The sequence below is a fragment of the Danio rerio genome, chromosome 4 (assembly GCF_052040795.2).
Source record: "Danio rerio strain M-AB ecotype USA chromosome 4, GRCz13ab, whole genome shotgun sequence".
Taxonomy (NCBI): domain Eukaryota; kingdom Metazoa; phylum Chordata; class Actinopteri; order Cypriniformes; family Danionidae; genus Danio; species Danio rerio.
Window position 1 is genome coordinate 14,565,283 of NC_141024.2, and position 20,931 is coordinate 14,586,213.

Sequence of the window (20,931 nt, forward strand, 5' to 3'; positions counted from 1 at the left end):
TGCCATTAAATTCAATGTGAATCTTTTTTATTGAAATTGATTTTGACAGAACGGTGCGTTTGGAAAAGTTGTGCCTTTTGTCTGCGTTTTCATTCAGTAGAGTAAGAATTCACACTGGACTTGAAACCGCTCAGTAATTCGCTCCAGAACTTGACTGGATGTTGTCTGGGAATTTTCCCTCTGTAATTCATGGACACTGATTTGTTTGCAAGTTCATTTGTGGATGCCAAGCTGTAAAAAAATAGCAGATGCAGCTTGACTGAAGCCTCTGAGCTTGAATTGCCTTTCTTTTCCTATTGAACAAGTGACGTTCTACAAATAAGCTACTACAAATGAGCAAATAAAAAGGGGAATATATTCTCAGAGTATTGTACTGTTTAGATTTGTACGATCAGGAAAATTATGCGTTTATTTACCCATCTGTCCGTCAGTCTCTCCACCCATTTGTCTTCCTTTCCTTGATCCTTTCTTATTTCCTTCAGCCCTACCTTCCATCCTCCCTTCTTTCCTTAATTTCTTCATTCCTTATTTCATTCTTTTTACCTTCCATCTTCCATCCTTCCTTCCTTCCTTTCTTCCTCCTTTTTCCTGTCCTTCCTTCCCACCTTCCTTCTTTCCTTCCTTATTTCCTTTGGTCCTTCCTTCATACATTCCTATTTCTTTCTGTCTTTTCCTTCCTTTCTTCCTTTCTTCTTTCTTTCTTTCCTTCCTTTCTTTCTTTTGACGGTCTTTATTTTTTTCCATCTGTCCTTCCTTCCTTCCTTCCTTCCTTCATTCCTTCTTTCTTTCACCTGCTTTTTTCCTTCCTTCCTTCTTTCCTTTCTTTCATTCTCCCTTATGTCTTTTTGTCTTTCCTTCCTTTCTTTTGTTCTTTCCTTCCTCATTGTCTTCCGTTCTTACTGATTTCCTTCCATCTGTATTTCTTTCCTTCATTTTTTCTTCTATTCTTTTTCGTCTTTCCTTTCTTCCTTCTTTCTTATTGTCCTTCCTTTGTTTCTTACCTTTCTTTCTTTCTTTCTTTCTTTCTTTCTTTCTTTCTTTCTTTAATCCTTCCTTATATCCTTCCTTTTATCTTTCTTTCTTTCTTTCTTTCTTTCTTTCCTTTCTTTCTTTCCTTCTTTCTTTCTTTCTTTCTTTCTTTCCTTCCTTCCTTTCTACTTTTTCATCCTTCCTAATTTCCTTCTATCTATCCATCCTTCCCATCTGTACTTCCTTCCTTCTTTTCTTCCTTTCTTTCTTTTGTCCTTCCTTAATTCCTTCCTTCTTTAGTTTTTTCTTTCCTTTCTTTGTCCTTATGTCGCTCCTTCCTTCCTTCCTTCCTTCCTTCCTTCCTTCCTTTCTTCCTTTTTTCCTTCCTTACTTTTCTTCGTCCTTTCTTCTTTCCTTCCAATGGAAAAAATAATGTTGGCATAATGTTTATTTTGCATGCAACGCGGTCAGAGCTGAGCCAAAACAGACCAAAAAAAAAAAAGATTTATTTTTTTTGTGTAGGGTTGGGTTATATTGCATTATATTATGTTATATTACATCAAAATCACGCTAAATAATTAGAAAAATTACTTTAAAGAACGATATTATTAAATAAACCATATAAATAAACTACAGTGTATATGAAAACTAAAATGTATGCTGTAAGAAAAAAGTCCATAAAGTGAAACGTTGCACTTGTTAAAACACAATTATTTTGCAGTTTCGTTTGTATTGAAAATAGAAGAGAAGAATTGGTTAAGCAAAAAAATCAATGCAGAAAAAATATTCATATTAAACATGATGCACTAGACTGTGTCTATACAAACACTTGGAGGGGGGAAATGTGTCAATTTAAAATGTCACTCATAACTAAAAATGACTGTGATCTGATTTTGTGTATCGTGTCGACCCGAGTTTGACCTGCTCTGGGTGCCACTGATCAAGCTTAAAGTGTCAGACTTGACTGTAGGCATGTCTTGTGTCTGATTCAGCGCTGACACATACTGCATAATGTCACTTCACGTTGGCCTGATTTAAAGACTCAACCGCGTCTTCGGAGCTCAGTTTAGATTGATGAACTAGATGATTTATTCAAGGCTCCAAAAAAAGACAACGATGTGACGTGTGGATCTGTGAGTGGTATGTAGCAATGTCAAACACTCTTTCCATGCTATAGACAAACATTTTGACACCCTCTGCTATCCAGGACCGCACGTTCTCTCACACCATGATCTCTGACAGCATGTGTCCTTGCAAATCATCTGTCAGTATGCCCCTATGAAATAAATCCTGCCAGTCTGGGTCACGCCAAATGGACTGGCAGCCATGAGAATAGGTGAGACCTCTGGCGCCTTTCACATTTACTTCATGCCGGCCCTTTATCTAAACCTGGCGCCACTAACGCAACTGATGTGTCGGAATTAAAGAGGTGAATGTGTTCATGTGTGTTTTGACAGCATATTTTAACGTGCAAAGCAGTTTAATTCAGCGTCTTGATACCACAAGGTGATTTAGATGTAATCTTTGTAAGATGTAAAGGATTGGAAAAAAATACTGGCGTTGGGTATAGTAAAAATAAAGTGTGTTGGTCATATTTAGAACAACTAGAATCATTTGGTCATATTAAAAGAGTCTTAATCATTATGCAAATTATACATTGATGACTGGGGGGAAGGCAACTTTTCGGTAATGTTAGTTTGTGTAACATGCTTTAGTGGATCAAATTAATGTATTTATTTAAATTACATCTTATTTATTATTAAAATGTATTAAAGTTTACAGTGTTTTGTGGGATAGGCTATTCAGTGTATTCTGGCCTGATTAGCTCTTGTTGGCTTACTTTAGGTCTGACTATACAGACAATGCATCTAATTTGACTTTGGCTTTATGTAAAAAACAAACTCCTATTTAATGAGAAATCAGTCTTGTGAACTTCTACGGTGCTCTAAATCTGCTGCTTTAAGACTTTTGAATTACGTTTTCTCGCATAGACTGATTGCCATGATTATGGATTCACAATGGTATGAACCATTATTGGGGTGGTCTATTATTTTAATTGTTATCATTATTGTTTAAAATACAGATCATAGTGAACTTTTTCTTAGATTTAAATGGTCCCCCCATCTTGTTTTGACGTCCTTCAGAGGGGATCAAGGCTTAATTAGGGGTGTCAATCCCCTCTAAACTCCCCTGTAATTTGCAATTCACTTGAGAATCTATTAGCACTAGGTTTTACCCATTTCTTTGCAAGAATGTTTAGATAATCTGAAATATTAAATTTAATATTCGTGTTCTTTTATACATTAAATATGAGCAGTAAAAGTTTTGTTTTATTTGTACATAAATATATCTATATCCTGGATGATCACTGCATTATCTCACTCATAATTTGATGCATTACCATAAGAAAATTATTTATAATATTAAAGTACACAACTTTCATTTACTTAATAGGCGTTTTTGTTTGTAAAATCAAGTTTTGTCAATTTAAAATTGATTCACACAGCAAAAGGTAATAATTAATCCATATGTATTTTAATGTATTATATATATATATATACATATATACATACAGTTGAAGTCAGAATTATTAGCCCCCCTTTAAATTTGTTTTTCTTTTTTATATATATCCTAAATGCTGTTTAACGGATTCAGGAAATTTTCACAGTATGTCTGATAATATTTTTTCTTCTGGAGAAAGTCTTATTTGTTTTATTTTAGCTAGAATAAAAGCAGTTATAATTTTTTTAAGCACCATTTTAAGGACAAAATTATTAGCCCCTTTAAGCTATTTTTTTCAGTAGTCTACAGAACAAACCATCGTTATACAATAACTTGTCTAATTACCCTATCCTGTCTATTTAGAAAAGAGTTATTAAAACTATTATGATTAGAAATGTGCTGAAAAAATCTTCTCTCTGTTGAACAGAAATTTAGGGAATAAATAAACAGGGGGTCTAATAATTCAGGGGGCTAATAATTCTGACTTCAACTGTGTTATTGTTATATTGAATGGTATGTATCCTATGTAATAGGGCCTATGTATATACAATTAAAACATAATGCACTGTGAATATGAACCATTTTAACAACTAACTAGCTAGCATTATTAACAAACATTTACAGATGTATGAAATGCTGTAAAATACAAGGTCCATTGCTAGTTGTTGTTGTTGTTGTTGTTTAAAGCATTAACAAGTGACATTTCATTGTAAATTATTAGCAAATATGCACTAAACAAAACAGTAAAATGCCACTTTATTTTAATCTACAATTCCTGCTATTAGCAAAGCATTAAATGCGACTTTTAGCTTAATAAACTACTTATTTGATGCATTATAGTAGATAGTAAGCTATTAGTTGGGTTTAGGTATTGGTATAGGATTAGGGATTCATAATAAAAAGTGATGATAATAATCAAAATCCTACTTTATGAGCACTAAAATACAATAAGCGAGAATAGGGTTAATAGTGGGAAGTGGTATGTAAAATAAAGTATTATCCTATTATCATATTTTTAACAAATAAGGATAATACTTTATTTTACATACCACTTCCCACTATTAACCCTATTCTCGCTTATTCTCGCTTATCTAACAGCTTTGTTGACTATATTGGTAACAGCTCATTTTGTGTACATATATATATATATTTTCCTTTCCATTTTTGTTGAGGACATAATACATAAACTTTATTTTTACCAGTTTTCGGTCGGGGGCAGCTTATTTCACGCACACATTGGTGGAAAAGGGTCATCCCTGTCCTGGATCAGTTTAAATCTAATCTACTCCAAAGTCTCAGCTGTGACCAAGAAAAATGGCCCAAAGGGAGAAAAGAAACCCTTGAGGCTTTATTAAAGGCTTCATGTTATAACAGTGGATAAATGGAGTTGATGTGTATCCAATCCATAAGACAAACACCAATCTGCTGAATAATACATTAAGATATGCCATAAGAAAGCTAAATAAAATATACTACCAGTTAAAATGTTTTTGATTTTTTTATAAGCTTATTCTGCTAACAAAGGCAGCATTTATTTAATAAATGTACAGGAGAAACTGTCAAATTGTAATTGAATTGTAATTTGTTAACTGTTACTTTATTGAATGACATATGTAAAATGTAATTAATTATTGTGGTCTAAAGCTGAATTTTAAGCATGATTAGTCTTCAGTCACAAAATCCTTCAAATATTCTGGTATCACATGCATATGCATTACTGTTTACCATGGTGCATTAAGATTTATAACTACTTTTAAATCCCTTACCCATCATTGTGTGTTGTATATTAGGGTAGGTTAGTTAGCTTTGTCCATTCGTAGGCTCAAGCATTGGCATATCTTTCTTTACAAAGCTATATTGGGTTCACTCCCATCATATCTCCAGAATTACATTTGGTAAAAAAAAAAACTGTCCTTAGCCATGGCTTTCAATCACATAGTATTTATTTACTGTCTGTTCCTAAAGTGCGGACTGAGATAGAAAAAAGGCTTTTACATACACAGCACCTTTTGCTTGGAATAACCTACAAACAAAGTTGCAGTTTAAAGAATTGACTTAGATGGTCCATTTCAATATTAGTAGACAGTCTGCTTAATATCCGTTGATACTGCTCCTTCAACAGACATTTAACTGACTATAAGAAACTTTGCAAGTACATGTCAACTTACACTAACCCAAACCCCAACCTAACAATCTACTTATAATCTAATGAGAATAAGTTGACATATAGACCATCAAAATAAAGTGTGATAAACCAATTGAAAGACAGGCTTGTGGATGTTTTGAATAGTTTATTTGTCAATGTGTGATTGATGTTTACTGTTAATAGTTTTTTGTTTGTTGTCTGTTAGACTCATGTGTCTTGTATACTGTCTAATCTTGGCCAGGACGCTCTTGTAAAGGAGATTTTTAATCTTAGTGTGTCTTTCCTAATAAAATAAAGGTTATAATAATAATAATAATCATTATCATTATGATCATTTATTACTGTAAATAACCCTTTATTTACTTTTAACACAGTATATTGTCCAAGAGTGAAAGTAAATAAACATTTCTGATAAAATCTTCTTTTTATAATCAAAGAATCCTACAAGTAAGTTTCCACGATATGAAGCAAGATGAAAATGTATTTAGCACTGATAATTGTAAGAATCTTTCTTAATATATAGACCCTTTTCACATTTCCAGGTTTCTCAGTTGAGAAAACCTAGGACGCAATAAATGAGAGAGTACAGCAAATCATTTTTTTTGCAATCTTATTTGCTCAAAAAAATAAAAGAAAAACTCCATGATGACGTTTCAAAGATGTTTAAGGAAAAAAAAATTGTGTGAGATTGAAAACGGTAGACAGAAGAGAGAATGATATTTACTGTCTTGCTCCATAGAAGCTGCATTAGAAACGCCTTGCACAAGCGGTGATCGTTTTTTTAATTTTTTTTAATTTGAAGCAAAGATGACTTAATACATACATTTATACATATAAATATCAATCTGTTTAAAAAAATCTAAATATTATAAACTTTTAAGGATTTAAGATGCTGATGATCGTTAAAACGCAGCATAACAAGCTTGTGTAGGGTCCATTGTGATTTGTGAAGGATTATGTACTGGAAACTGGAGTAATGATGATGATAAATTCAGCTTTGAATCACAGGAATGAATTTAGTTTGTATTAATTTAAAATTCTAATGATATTTTAAGGTTTTTACTGTAGTTTTCATCATATAAACTCAACCTTGGTGAGCATAATTGCCTTCTAAAACAACAAAAAACCTTTTGACTGCTATTGTAAATGCTGCCCAAATGACTAGAGAGCCACAAAGATGTTTATCAGTCGTCAACATGCTCTGCATTACCTTTCCTGATGAATACTATATAAACACCATCTTATCATGTGAACAGAAGAGCCCTTATTTTCCACGTCTTCAGACTCCTTGTTTACTTAGACTTAATGACTGCAGTCATGTCCAACACACCCCTCCATTCCGTGAATCACAAACGAGATGTCCTCGAAAAAACAAAGAGACACACATTCCACGGCGAATAATAAACCCGTAAGTAACCGCAAAAATGTAGCCGTGGGCTCATGGGCTCTCCTGTTCTTGCAGTACATTGTCAACTGCATTAGAGAGAGCCGGGGCAGAACAAATATGTGGACTGAACTAATGCTAAAGATAGATCTACAATGTGTTTTTCACATTATATATATAGATGTATGTTTCCTCTTCTCTACTTGGCAAGGTGTTGGACGGCCAAGGTTTGGTTTTTGCATTCGGGCCCTCATGATTCGATGCCAAGAAAAGCAACCCAGCTGAACAAATGTGAGAGCGAGGGTTTTAAAACAAAGCATAAACAGATCCCAGGGCCTCCAAACTGCTCCTACCAGTTTGAAATGAAAGTTTTCATCGTGGCGGCCATATGTAACAGCACTTTATGCGTTTTTCTGCGCTTGACGGCTGAGGAATACACCATAAATCATTTGTTACTTATTGCTGAAATTAATAAGGTTTTGAGAGAGGACTCTGCAAACTTAAACACTTGTGGAGGATGATGAGACAGGAGTGGCAAATATGAAATCAATGCAGCTTTTTAATACTGGGAGAAAAGTGAACGTCGGAGCTTTTCACAAATACCGTCTTTGCTTACTGTGTAAGCATGAGCATTTAAAAAAATATGGGTACATCAATTCAGAAAATTTTCAGGTATACATAAAAGGTAACTGAATTAATGGTCATGCTTTGTGTAAAAAGAGTCATTTACAGTAAGCTCATCTGCTTATCATTGCTTTTTATGTAGATATACAATAAAAAAGATGTCTGACCATTGTAAATCTCATACTCAAGAGACAGTTTTTTTCATCAGTACGCACTTTGCCTTTGTCTACTACTTTTATAAAATATGCTCAGTTATTTCAACTCTAATTTTTGCTCAGAAATGGACAAACCCAAATGTTGTGTTATATTTGTTTTTTAATTAGTGTTAAATTGAGGCTTTTTGTCCATATGTGACCCACAACTGAGTTAATATAACCCAGTATATTTTTAAGCGTGTTGTACATGCTATTTATTTGTTGTGCATCGTGTGTTTTTAAGAGCTTGTGTGATAGTCTCCTGATTAATGTTGTTTAAACACTTATAAAAAGCTGTTTTTAGACTGCACAGATCTCTACAATTAAACCCAGCACAGTGTTTTTTTTTTTTTTGTTTTTTTTTGTCATTTACATTTGAAGTCAGAATTATTAGCCCTCATCATTTTTAAATATTTCCCAAATGATGTTTAACGGATTCAGGAAATGTTCACAGTATGTCTGATAATATTTTTTTCTTCTGGAGAGTCTTATTTGTTTTATTTTGACTTGAATAAAAGCAGTTTTTAATTTTTAAACACCATTTTATTAGTTACCGTCATCATGGCAAAGATAAAATAAATCAGTCATTAGAGAAGAGTTATTAAAACTATTATGTTTAGAAATGTGCTGAAAAAAATCTTCTCTCCGTTAAAAAGTTATTGTGGAAAAAAAATAAACGGGGGCAAATAATTCAGGGGGGCTAACAATTCTGACTTCAACTGTATATAATACACAGGGTGCATTTATTTAATAAAAAAATATATAGGAGAAATTGTGAAACTGAAATGTTATTGTAGTTTATTAGCTGTTTTCTATTGAATGACATTACATCTAAAATGCAAATAATTATTGTGGTTTAAAGCTGAATTTTAAGCATGATTAGTCTTCAATGGCACAACATATTTTAAATATTCTAGTATCGTGATCTGCATAAAAATAAACATTTACTATTGTTGTTGTCAGTTTGGTAAACTATACCATACAAAAGGACCTTTTTTTTTTTTTTTTTTTTACTTTTGATGCAATCAATTGTTCAAGAGTGAAAGTGAATTCAATATGCAGAGTTTTTTCAACTCAGTTTTTTGGTAAAAAAAAAAAAATAAATAAATAAATAAATAAACCCAAATGTTGGATTAAAAGTTTTTTTTTTTCTCATAATTGACCCACAATTGAGTCAGTATAGCCCAGTATATTTTTTAAGTGTATTGTACATGCTGTTTAATTGTTATGCATTGTGTTTTTTTGAGAGTGTGTGTGATTCATGTCATTTAAACATTTATAAAAAGCTGTTTTCAGACTGCACAAATCACTATAATTAAACCCATTTTCTTCGTTAGATAAATAAAAAAACAACACGGCATTTATTTATTTTTCACGTATATTCATTATATAGCCTGTATAAGAAACATTTGTTTGTGTATTGCTGGTTCTTTGGTATAACATGATACCTTACTTGGTAACACTTTACAATAAGGGTGCATTAGTTAACCTTAGTTAATGCATTAGTTAACATGAACTAACCATAAATAACGCATCTATTAAGCATTACTTAACATTTGTCTATGTTAGCTAAACATTTAGCTATGTGTTAATTAATGCATTAGTAAACATGATCTAACAGTAAACAACAAGTTTGTTCAGCATTACTTAATCTTTGTTAATGTTAGTTTACACATATTCTAATGCATCTCTTTACATGAACAGCTTTTTTCTATTAAATCAATTATTGTCACATACATGGTTTACAATTAAACCTTTTGTATATATTGGAAAAGAACAACATTATTTGCAGGACTGACTCAAATCATCAGTTTACAGTGGAATACACTGCAAAAATGCTTTTCTTACTTAGATTTTGTATCTTGTTTCTAGTCCAAATGTCTACAAATTCTTAAATCAAGAAGCATTTGTTAAACAAGCAAAACATATTGTCTCTTTTTAGGAAATAATATGTTCAGAATATTCAAGTTTTACCTTAAACAAGCTAAATAATCTGCCAATGGGTAAGAAAAATTATCTTTTTTACTCCTTTTAAATATATGAATATTTTTCTTACCTCATTGGTAGATTATTTTGGTTGTTTTAAGGAAAAACTCACTTAATTTTGGCATATTATTTCTTAAAACAAGACAATATGATTTGCTTGTCCAGAAAATGCTCACTGATTTAAGAATTTTTAGATATTTGGACTAGAAGCAAGACGAGAAATCTAAGTAAGAAAGCATGTTTGCAGTTTATAGACAAGTTGAAAACCAAAATAAAAGCAAATAATTTTCCAATTTGGCCAATGAAAGCAAAATTAGCTGTGTGAGATTTAACCACATAACCTTTGTTAAATATTCATAAGGCAAAAGAAACAGATGTGTATTGAACAGGATGGAAACAAACACTCTCACTGTCTCATTTGACTGTTTTCTGGATATCTCCAACTGTGTGTTTACATGCTTGTCTCCTCTCTCAGCAGGAACATGCCCCCAAAGCTGCCGGCTTCCCCACGGAGGCAACCTTTACGCCACTGAAGTCAGAGGTCGGCCATCCCGGAGGGAAACAGTGGAGACACCCCAGCGGCTGAGGAGACTGAGGCCTTCGCCACACTAATGGGGTCTGACTTCATCATTAACAAGGTGGACAAACCATTATACACACCCACACACTGATTCAGGAGACACACAGTGTTTAACACTAATATGCTGGTCTACAATACACATTTCATAAACATCGTGCTCATTTCTTATCACATTATCAGACTACTTTTATTACTTTGACATACTAAAAGCACTTGTTTCATTTTGGGTGTTTTGGATTTTCATTAAGCGCTGTTTTCATGTCTATCAGAATGAAATATACAAATACACTTTTAATTATTTATCAGTTTCACAATCACTTTATCAATTTGTGTAGATTTCAATTTCATACAAATATCTTTAAAGACCGCTTTCTCAAACTTTAAGTCCCAAAATTAGTTTGCTAAATCTCCACTTCAGCATCACTTACATGCTCCAAACTGCACAGATTGTTATTAAGATCTATAATATTAATGTTTTTAGAGGGATTTGATGACACATAGTTTGTTTATACATAATAACGAGTCTGACTACATGCAAAAATGTCTGCAAAACGTTGTGATTTCTGGCTGTTTTACAGTGTTTACCGAATTATTGAGTAATAAAAAGAGACTCAGAATCCCCTCTATAAAAATAAAACCTTCGACTGTAATATGAAAAAAAAACTAACTAAAAAAACATGCATTTTAAACCTCATCCATTTCAATGTTCAGATTTTGTGTGCAGATGTAACAAAATATTACTGTTTTCCATCATTAAACATTAGATTTTAGAAAACTTGTAGTACAAAAAAAGGTTGCAACTCCTAAGGAAATCGACTGTAGAAGTAATGTGTTTATTAGTAGTTTGTATTTTTTGTTTTAACATTATTTAATCGCAGTGTCTTGCCTTAAAATGATTAGACTGTTTAGAAAGAAATATATTGCACTTCTAAATATTTTAAAACTTTCTCAATTTGTGTCTGTCTCTGTTTGTAGTTTTCAATTACATGCCAATATCTTTAAAGGCTGTTTTCTCAAAATTTGTTTTTAAATCTCAAAATGAGCCCACTTTAGCATCAATTACATATACTGAACTGGGCAGATTATTATTAAAATCTATAATATTAATGTTTGTAGAGTTATTAGATCGCACATAATTTGTTCATACATAATAATGATCTGACTATATGCAAAAATGTCTGCAAAGCATAGTGACTTCTGGCTGTTTGTAGTGTTTTCTGAATTATTGAGTGATAAAAAGAGGTACACTTTTGACTAATATGTCTAAAAAAAACTTTAAAATGTATGTGTTTTAAACCTTATTCTATCAAACGTTCAGATTTGTGTGCTATAAATGTATGCAAATGTAACGTAGTGTCTGCATCCGCAGTGTCTTGCCTTAAAATGTTTAGACTTTTCATTAAGTGTTGATCTCATGTCTAATAGAACGAAATTAAATATTTCAATTATTTCACTTTAACAATTTGTGTCTGTAAATTACATACAAATAACTTTAAACTCGATTTTATCAAAATTAGTTTTTAAATCTTAAAATGAGTTCGCCAAATCTCCACTTCAGGATCACTTACGTACACCCAACAGCACAGATTATTGTTAAAATCTATAATATTGCTGTTTTTGAGGGATTTGTTCAGGCATAGTTTGTTGATACATAAAAAAAAAGTCTGATTGTCAGTGTTGGGGAAAGTTACTTTTGAAAGTAATACATTACAGTATTGATTTACTCCCAAAAAAACGTAACTAGTTGCGTTACTTATTTACGTTTTATAATAAGTAATGCATTACGTTACTTTTAAGTTACTTTTGTATTGCTTTTTTTGACCTGGCTGAGTATTGATCTGTTTCAGAACTTGCAGGATTTTTTCCTTCTTTTATTTATTTATTTATTTTTTGGAGCTCTGCTATTAACAATGCACAATATAGCCTACACCTTCATTTACCTTAAGTAACTCAAACAATATTACTTGATTTTTTAAGTAATGGGTTACCGTAGTCGTTACTTAGAAAAGTAATATTATAATTCAAGTTACTTGTACCCCCAAGACTGCTGACTATATGCAAAACATTATGATTTCTGATTGTTTTCAGTATTTTCTGATTTCACACAATAATCTTTAAAGGATATTTTCTCAAAATGAGTTTCCTAAATCTCCACTTCAGCATCACTTACATACACCAAACTGCACAAATTATTATTCAAATTTATGATATTCATGTTTTTAGAGGGATTGGATGACACTTTATTTGTTCATACATAATGAGTCTGACTCAATGCAAAAATGTCTGCAAAACATTGTGATTTCTGGCTGTTTGTAGTGTTTTCTGAATTATGGAGTGATTAAAAAAAGAGACTCAAATTTCCCTCTATAAAAAACCTTTGACTGTAATATGTCAAAAGAAAATAATAAAACTAACTAAAAAAACATGTATTTTAAACCTTTTACATTCTAATGTTCTGGTTTTTGTGTTATAAATAAATGCAAATGCATTTAAATATTGTTTTTTCCATCATTAAACTTAAGATTTTAGAAAACTCGTAGTACAAAATGTTGCAATTCCTAAAATCGATTGTAGAAATACAGTCCTTATTAGTAGTTTCATTCATTCATTTTCTTTTCGGCTTAGTCCCTTAATTAATCTAGGGTCGCCACAATGGAATGAAATGTCAACTTATCCAGCATTTTTTTTTTTCACGCAGTGAATGCCCTTCCAGCTGCAACCCATCATTGGGAAACACCCACAAATTCTCATAAACACACACACACTCATACACTACGGACAGTTTTTGCACACCCAATTCACCTGTACCACATGTCTTTGTTAAAATATTTAGACTTTTTATTAAGTGTTGTTTTCATGTCTAATAGAAAGAAATATGTCAAATGCCTTTTTAAAATTTGTAATTATTGCACTTTATCAATTTATGTCTGTAGATTTAAATTACACACAAATAACTTTAAAGTCCTTTATCTGAAAATGAGTTTCCTAAATCTTCATTTCAGCATCACTTACATACACCAAACCGCACAAATTATTACTAAAATCTATAACATGAAGGTTTCTAGAGGGATTTGATCACACATAGTTTGTTCATACATAATAATGAGTCTGACTATATGCAAAACAAAGTGATTCCAGGCTGTTTGCAGTGTTTTCTGAATTATTGAGTCATAAAAAGAGACTTTAAATTCCCTCTTTAAAAACTTTCACTCTAATATGTCAATAAACAAGTAAACAAATAAACAAAAAATCTGGTATTTTAAACCTTATTCCATCAAATGTTCATATTTTCGTGCTATAAATGTATGCAAATGTAATTAAATATTGTCTTTTTCCATCATTTAATTTAACATTTTAGAATACTTGTACAAATAAAGTTGAAAATTCTATGTGAAGAAGCCTATTAGTAATTAATAGTTAAGATCTCAGTATATACCCTATTCATCTGCAGTGTCTTGCCTTAAAATGTTTATACTTCCTATGAGAGTCACTTCCCCCGCACCCCAACAGTCTCCCATCACCCTAAACTTGTTCCTCTAGGGTGAGCAATTGGATTAGCCTGTGTGGTTGTGGTTGTGTCAGGGGATAAATGGATGGCTGGGGCACCATGATGGATGAACATTGCCAACAAGGCGCCTTTCCATCTGACAGACCAACATACATCATCTATTAGGCTCGTTTTTTTGGCCGCTCAGTGGCCACATCATGGCCAAAGTAACCAAATGTGTGACCACAGGGACGGCGGTATCTCGAGTCTACATCTTTAACCCTTTAGTGCGGCTTAAGCCATTTACAATAATTGCATTGAAGGCTTTAATCACATTTCACACGGTGGACGCCTGGTTGTTTTGGCCATGCACTTAAAGTGTGCGAGTGAAATATGTTGAGTCACATACATGTATACCAGGGTATCCGCAGGATAAAAAGTCTTAAAATTTTAATTTTAGGTCTTAATTTTTTTTGTAGGTCTTAAATCTTTTTTTTAGCATTATCACCCATACAATCGCCAGCAATCCATCTCAATATAACTTTTAACGTTTCATTTAAAAATACCATTTAATTACTTTCCTTACTGTAACATTTGCTTAAAAGTTCTCCATTTATTTACTGCTGAGGATACTGGCCTGACCTATATGTTTTATTATTAAATTATTATTGTTATTGTAGACTGCAATAATTGACAGCTATATTTTGTTCTATTCTTAGGGTTGTAGGGTTTGTGAATGCATATATTTGAAAATTAATTAAAAAAAATGTAAACAAAATTATTTTAATTGTAATATAAAATGTATAAAATTTTTGTAATTTTTTGATAGGGCTAATGAAAATCTTTTCTAACTGTGATATTCAAAAAAATTGTTATATAAGTCTAAAATTTCATTCATAATGGTCTTAAAAATGTCTTAAAAGTCTTAATTTAACTTGGTGAAACCTACAGAAACCCTGAAACATTTTTTAACACCTAAAATATAATGAATGAGTACAATGTCTTTAGCTTGCATAAATGATTAGTTATATAGTGGATAAAAAAATAAGCTAACAAATGTTTGTTTTTTTGTTTTTGTTTATTATTGTTTTCATTCATTCATTTCTTGTCGGCTTAGTCCCTTTATTAATCCAGGGTCGCCACAGTGGAATGAACTGGCAACTTATCCAGCACATTTTTACACAGCGGATGCCCTTCCAGCCGCAATCCATCTCTGGTATTATTGTTTTCATTATTGTTTTATTGATCAATTGATTAACTCTTGAAAAAAAAAATTCTATTGTTTGATTTTAAATTCAAAATAATCATATTATTCAAAATTAAAATATATTTAAATTAGTAATTACATTTATTTAAAAAATATTTATAATAATTTTGAAATGCTACAATTTATAGGGTTTAAAATTACATATTCACCAATTATAGTTTAAAAATATTTAAGATTAATATTTGCAAGTAAAAATAATGTTTTATTTATCATGATTTTATTATTTTAGTGTTGCATTTTTCAACATAACCCAAAACGTTCTAACGCTCATAACCCAAAAAAAAATCTTTTTGTAACAATCAATTGTTAATATCATTAAACTTATTTAAATATTATTACATATTTAAATATGATTTTAATGCTTTTACATATATTAGCACATGAAAATATATTTGAATATATCTGATTGTTAAATCTTTAAACATTAAAGTTGCATTAATTATATTTAGAAAACAATTAAAAAAGAATTAATTATAAAAAAAGTCATTTAAATATCAGTTTAAATAATTTATTAAACTACTGTTTTCATTGCTACTTTTTTAAAATAAGTTACCATCTAACGCTGTCTATTATTCTTCGATAATACCAGCCTAATCTCTGGAGGAAACGTAATTATTTCATGTTTTGTCAGTTTAGTGCCTAATTCAGTTGTATGAAAATGTTCATTTTTAAAAAGGAGGCATGGCACCCGACCCCACCCCTAAACGATCACTGGAGAATGAGCAAATCATAGTAAATTTTACTAATGAGATTGCATGAATTCATATGAATTAACCACTAAATCAATAATTTACAAATTGCTATGAGATTGTGTTGATAATGCTGTCTTTGATTTAACAATTAACAATTATTTAAAATTCTGTTACACTTTTATTATCAAAAGAATAAACCAATATCTGTATTATTTGCTTACAACACCAACAAAAGTTTACCCGATGGCCTTTTTAGGTTTTAATATTGTCCTGAACACACCAGACTGAATTCAATTAATATGTAATATGTAATTATGTAACTTATTAAACTAAGTTAATCATGTTCTAAGTTAATTTTATAAGTTACGCAAGCTGTTTTAAGTCAGTTTAACATAATATAACTTCAATTGACTTATAAGGGTAATTTAATTCAGTTTAAAAAATTAAGACAATCATGATTTTGTTTTGTTTTTTACAGTGTACAAAAGTTTCACCCAATATCCCTTTTGGGTTTTAATATTAGCCTGAACCCACAAAACTGAATTCAATAGTCTCAAACTGCCCAAACATCCTCCACTCTTATCACTTATCACCCAAGTATTGTTCCTCTGTCCTCCTTGTATGCAGAGCCCCGGGACAGATCCATAAACCCCCTCCCAAACCCCCTGCTTATTTGTTTACACTGTGCTTCATGGATAACGCATCCCTCAGGCTCATAAAAAAACCCTACTGCATTTATTACTAACAAACCATTGATTCACAAAGAGAGCTGGTGTGTCAACCTGTCCTTAAAACAACTCTGTGTGTGTGTTGATCCGAAACTGTCCGCTATCCTCTTTTCCAATGGGACTATATGATTTTCCTGCGGTTGGGTTGAGCTTTCAAATTAAGAGGTGGCATTTTTTTTGTGAACCTCCACCAACAATACAATAACTGGACCAGGGCATCATTAAACAATGGCTGCAATTAACCTCGTTTGCTTGAATAATCATGTGCCAGGTCTGTAAAATAGGACATAGTGCTGTACTTAAGCTCCTGCTGGGATGCAGAGCCAATGCAAATATGTTATGTGACCCAGAAGACGTGGGCGAAATTGCAATTTATGACGCCGAAGGATTAAATCGGCATTTATAGAGCAATTATTTACAGTGTACGGTGTTATTTAATATATAGAGGGAATGAGTCTTGCTGTTTAGGTTTTTTAGGTCAACTATGTTATTTTATTGTCTCCGTTAAAATGGTTACTGGAGACAAGCCTGCATGGGACGGTTAAAAGGATATTTTTCTTTCAAACGTTACATTTGAAATGTTTAGTCAACTTAATGTTTGTAAAAGGATATGTAAAAATGTATTTTAACTTAAACCATATATCTGATTAACTTCTAAATAATGAATAAATGTGAAAAGGGGGAAAAGGCATGTTAAAATACACACTAATACTAATTACTGCATGGCTCTAAAATGACCCTATATATGACTAAACATCATATAATCATACATTACTTTGTTTATAAATAATAAAGTCATACATGACTTTATTATTTTAGTGTTGCATTTTTCAAGATTTCTGAACTTTGTTTTAATTATTGTATTATTTTATTGCGTTAAACTTTATGATTTACATTTATTTGGCAAATATTAGCAACGTCATATATATATATATATATATATATATATATATATATATATATATATATATATATATATATATATATATTACGTTGCTTATATTTGCCAAATAAATGTAAATCATAAAGTGTAATGCAATAAAATAATACAATAATTAAAACAAAGTTCAGTATGTATATATGATTATTAAATTAAAAAAAAATAATTTTACAAATATTTAAGATTAATATTTGCAAGTAAAATAATGTTTTTTATTATTTTAATGCTGCATTTTTTCAATATAACCGTATTTAAAGTTTTTGTAATAATCTTTTGTTAATTATTATGGAAATATTATTCCATTTATTTAAATAATATAAAATATTTACATATTATTTTTAAGTTTTTACATCTATTACCACATAAAAATATATTTTTTATAAAAATTATTTAATTGATGAATAGATAAAGATCAATTATTTATTATTATTATTATTATTATTATTATTATTATTAGATTTGAAGTTAAAGTCATTTATAAATGTACCTTTTTAATTGCTACTTTAGATTTTTTTATATATATCTAAGATGACTAAAATCATATAATCATATATGACTATTATTATAAATAATAAATCATATATGACTTTATTATTTTAGTATTGCATTTCAAGATTACTGAACTTAATTTTATTTATTGGATCATTTTATTGTATTAAACTTCATTATTTTCATTTCTCTTACAAATATTAGCACAAAAATATTAAAATAATGTATTTTATTGTTAGATCTTTAAACATTAAATTAATTTAGATTTGAAATTAAAATTGTTTTTTAAAGTACTGGTTTAATTGTTACTTTTAAAAATGAGTTACTATTATTCTACAGTTACTGTCTTTACTGTTTTTTTTCATACATATTTTTATACTTTTATCATCATCAAATGAATAAATTGAGTTTTTCTATTTATTCATTTATTTTTTCAAAAGACAAACTGTTTATGAAGCTTTGTTGTCTTTTTTTTGTAGAACAAGGGATTGTGTAAATGATGACAGATTCTTTATTTTTGGACGAGTTTCCCCTTTAATCATCCTTAAACATGTGTAGATGATTTTCCACATTCATTTGTGATGAATAATACTGTAAAGGAAGTGAGTTTTGTGGCATGTGAGAGGTGACGCAGGGCTTTAACTCTCACCACAGAACATCTGTGGCCCCACAGATCAATGTGGCATTGAAACATTGATGATGAAGCATTATTGAACCTCAGCTGGAGTTCGGTCAGACCCCCTGTATGAGAGGCTGAACACTGTATGTGCACGTGCCAAATTAATGACTAGCTCTAGGCTAACCAAATACCGCAAGCACAACACAGGATGCTGAAGTTACCGAACATGGAATAAAAACTCACACAAGAGGTTTTTAAATGGTCACAAGAGTCTTAATTGGCACTTTTCTTTCTTTTTTCCACTTTCTGTGGCACAGGGGCGCTTGATCGCTCTTATCATATTTCTTCTGGGCTTATTTTGGACTGTGTCCAAACCAACGTCTTCCAGTAGTCCATATATTCTCTCTACTGTAACTTTTCTCTTTTTTAAAAAGTAGTTTAGTTGTTTGATGTGGTTGTTTAATGTGTCTGTTTTTTGTTTTGTTTTGTTTTTTGATTGTTTGTTTGTTTGATTGATTATTTGCTTTCTTTTTTGTTTTTTAGTTATTTACTTATTTTGCTTTTTGTGTTTGTTTTATCTGCTTTTTTGTTTTGTATCAGCATTCAAGATGTTTAAAAAAGTTTAAATGTGTTTATTTTTTTATTAATTAATTTATTGTTTGTTTCATGGCGTCTTGAGTTTTGTGCTTTTCTTTTGTTGTTTTTGCTAACATTCTTAATCTTTAGATAAGCATTTACAAGTTATTTTCATTGTATTTTTGTTTTATTTTTCTCCTTTTTATATTTCTCTTTTGTCTTTTCTTGTCTTTTGTTTTGTCCAATATGATTTCAACATTTAGCTTTAAATTAAACTAAACTAAATTAAACTAAATATGTAATCAGCATGAAAGTTCTTTCATCACACTGGCGAGTTTCAGATCCAGTATATCATTCAGAATATACGAGGACTTCATATGTATCTGTGAACTTTCTGTGACTCTACATGCGTGTGTGCGGGCATTTTACAGTATGTCCCTTGGCAGACACCTGCAGTTCAGCCCACTCTTGTCAAGATCTGTAAGTCTGTGTTTTACAACATCGCATTTTTCACGTAGCCCCCCGAGCTCTCTTTGCCCCTAAATGAATCATGCTCAGCATTTCCTTCGGAAAAGTTATTTGTGAGCAAAGGTCGGGTCTTCCTCTTCAGGCATGTTTGATTGAGTGGTCTCATGTGGTGGACATTCACTTTCATTTCTTTCAGAGCTGTTGTGCCCTCTAGTTGTTTTGGGATATCACTATTTGCATTTACCTGTCTAAACAAACAAATAGCAGTCAATATTTACCGTAACAACAGATTTGGGTATGTATAAATCTTTTTTTTATAATTCTGTCAACAAAAACAGACCCTCAAAGTGGATTTCATTGACAAGGTTTTGTCATGTTATGGATTGAGGTATTGCTTTGTTTTGGATTGGATTGAGTATTCGACAGCTCATTTAAACACACATGCGTAGGGATGAATAGAAATGAAGACTATATTCTTTATTAACTAAGTTGGCTTAACTTGAAGTTTTGTGATTATTGTTCATCTTAATGGTAAAAAAATTATACAATCCTAAAAGAAAGTTGGGACAGTATGGAAACCGCGAATAAAAAAAGTGATTTCTAAATTAACTTTGACTTGTATTTCATTACAGACAATACAACAAACGTTATTTAAAGTGTTCCTCATGATTTGTTTTGTAAATAAACACATATTCCAATTTTGGTTCTTGCAAGACATTTCAAAAAAGTTGGGGCAGGAGCATTTTAGTCCTAGTAATCAGGTAAATTGGTTAAATAATGATGAATAATGAAACAAGTGATGTCATCATTGATTACAGGTGATTATAAATATGATTTGGTACAAAAGCAGCATCCAAGAAAGGTCTAGTCCTTTATGAGCAAAGATGAGCAGAGGATTGCCAGTTTGCCAACAAATATGTGAGAAAAATATTGAAATGTTAAAAAACAATGTTCCTCAAAGAAAGATAGAAAGACATTTGGATATTTCACCTTCAACAATGCATAACATAATTAAAAGATTCTGGAGGAATTTTATTGCACAAAGGAATAGGCCGCAAGCCTAAGCTGAACAACTGTTATCTCCGATCCCTCAGGCAGCACTGCCTCAAGAATCGTCATTCATCTATATTCGATATCACCACGTTCTTACGACTCTTTTAGCAAACCTTTGTCAAGTACCACAATATGTAGTTACATACACAAATGGCAGTGAAATCTGTACAGTTACAAAAGAAAGCCCTATGTTAACAGTGTCCAGAATCGCCGTCAACTTCTTTGGG

General features: G+C 31.2%; 1 long non-coding RNA gene across 1 annotated transcript in view; it reads left to right on the forward strand.

Annotated features, from left to right (window-relative positions):
* Positions 1-20,931, forward strand: part of LOC147844665 (uncharacterized) — an 892,045-nt gene that overhangs the window by 807,048 nt on the left and 64,066 nt on the right. The window contains exon 4 of the long non-coding RNA XR_015482887.1: positions 10,281-10,443. This is a non-coding gene — a long non-coding RNA (uncharacterized LOC147844665). The remainder of the gene's footprint in view (positions 1-10,280; positions 10,444-20,931) is intronic.